The sequence below is a fragment of the Chrysochloris asiatica genome, unplaced genomic scaffold, assembly GCF_000296735.1.
Source record: "Chrysochloris asiatica unplaced genomic scaffold, ChrAsi1.0 scaffold00054, whole genome shotgun sequence".
Classification (NCBI taxonomy): Eukaryota; Metazoa; Chordata; class Mammalia; order Afrosoricida; family Chrysochloridae; genus Chrysochloris; species Chrysochloris asiatica.
In genome coordinates, this window is record NW_006408572.1 from 4,127,906 (window position 1) to 4,130,275 (window position 2,370).

Below are 2,370 nucleotides of genomic sequence, written 5' to 3' on the forward strand. Positions count from 1 at the left end.
TGTTCTGATTCCACTAGGCCCAGTAGTATGAACTCAGTAAGAACTGTTCTGTTTATGCCAGCTTCTGACTCCATGAATCCCTGCAAGGAAATATTCCAGTAGTGTGTTAGTCCATTCAATTTATCATTCATCATTATTGTTCTAAACTTTCTATGTCCAAAGCCCAATGCAAATACCCAGCTGTCTGGTATTAATATTTTCCTACTTTCTAGAAAACACTTCCTCCATCTCTCAATACTTTAGCCCTTATCTAAGTCGAAATGTCCTGAGCCACCAATACTTTATCCCTTCCATCTTCTCACATCTGAAATTTACAGATTCTTAGGAAAACAAATTAAGAAAATGTAGTAAGATGGAATTCTCACTCCATGTTTACTGTTGAGGGATCCTTCAAAATAATAGAAAAATTAGTTGTATTTCCAAAAGAAACTAAAAGTCATTTGAAAACATTAAGTATATTTGAAGTACTCAAAAATATTTTGTTGTTGTTCTTGTGAAGTACCTTTGAGTCGATTCCGACCCATAGCGACCCTATATAGGGTTTCCAAGAATTAGCTGGTGAGCTTGAACTGCCGATCTTGCAGTTCAAGCAGCTTGGCAGTCTGGTACATTAACCCACAGTACCACATCAGGACTCCCTCTAAAGTATAGTGAAGGTCAAATGAAGGTAAGGCAATAATGTGATAGATTATTGCTCTGGTTAAGTATCATCATGTTGGTTCAGATCCATACCGAGGCTTTATATCTTCACAGCAGCAAAAAGCTTCATCTTTCTCGCACAAAGCAGTTGGAGGACTTGAACCACCGACCTAGTGGTTCATAGTCCCGTGTTATGGTTCAGAGCCACCATGCACCCAATGTTAGAGAGGGGATCCATAGTCTGCAAATATTAAAAGGACCAGCCAAGTACACCTGTCTGAGGTGAAGGACATACTCTGAAGTATATTTTCAAACAAACCTTAGATTATTTGTTTTTAATTCAATCCTTACATTGGATTTTGAATCCCAATTTAATTCTTAAATTATTTTTCTGTTTCTATTTTCTGCCCCCTTCTAAAATAAGAGTTGTATCCATAAGCTGTGGGTTGGTTGATTCTAGGTGCAGTTGGATTTCTGCCTTTCACAGCCACTGGCCTTCCACTGAGGGGCCCAGGTGGTTAAGTGTTAAACTGCTAACCCAAAATTTGGTGGTTTGAAGCCACCAGGTGCTCTCCAGGAGAAAAGGGAGACAGACTGCTTCCACATATATTTAACCTCTGGGGAAAATCTCCTATGCCCGATAGGGAAGCTCTGAGTCAGAGTAGACTCTATGTCAGTGGTAGGCATGTCATTCAGTAGCCTGGGTGGTATAGTAGTTAAGAGAGCTCAGCTACTACTCAATAAGGAGTGTAGTGGTTACGAATATGCTGCGAACCTTAGGGTCAGCGGTTTGAAACTACCAGCCACTCCATGGGAGAAAGATGAGGCTTTCTACTCCCGTAAAGATTTATACCCTCGGAAACCCTGTACAGGGTCGCTATGGGTCGGAACTGACTCGACGGCACTTAACAACAACAACAACAACTACTACTCAATAAGTCCCGGGTTTGAGCATGCAGCTGCTCATGGGAGAAAGATGTGGTGATCTGCGTCATAAAGATTGTTGTTGTATGTTGTTCAGTGCCATCAAGTCAGGTTCTGACTCATAGTGACCCTCAATAGGGTTTCCAGGGAGCGGCTGGTGGGTTTAAATTGCTGACCTTGCAGTGAGAAGTTCAGTGCTTATCCTAAGAATGCTGCACCTTGAAAACCAAGAGTGACAGTTCTACTCTATCCTATAGGTTTGCTATGAGTCAGAATGGACTCTGCCAGATGTCAATGTGATGACCTTCATTCGCCCTTGACTCAAGCATGGTAGATGGACCAGTGACTCTAAGGAGAGATGCTCAGTTGAAGAGAGCATGGCTTAGACAGTCTTTCCCACTTTATATTAAGCTGAAAATAAAATTTCATCAACTCTCCTCTATTACCTATATAATAAGTAGTAGGTTTAGAACTTTTTTTATTTTAATGATTAATATCATTCCCTTGCACAGAATAGAATGGAAAGCAGGTGTTCAGTTAGTTAACTCTAACAGAAAGGAAAGGGGGATGAGAGTCTGAGCTGAGGTGGAGAAATCCAGTGTCAGCAGTGTTGAGGAGGTCCGAGAGATCAGAGATGCTCTAGAAGTATGACCAATGTATGTTTGGAAACACTAGTTCTGGTGTAGCGCTGTGGGATAAAGCACTGAGCCACAAGGTTGATTTGAACCACAAGGTCAGAGGTTCAAACTCATAAGCTGCTCCTTGGAAAGCCTTTACAGGGTTGCTCTGAGTTGGAACTGACTTGAA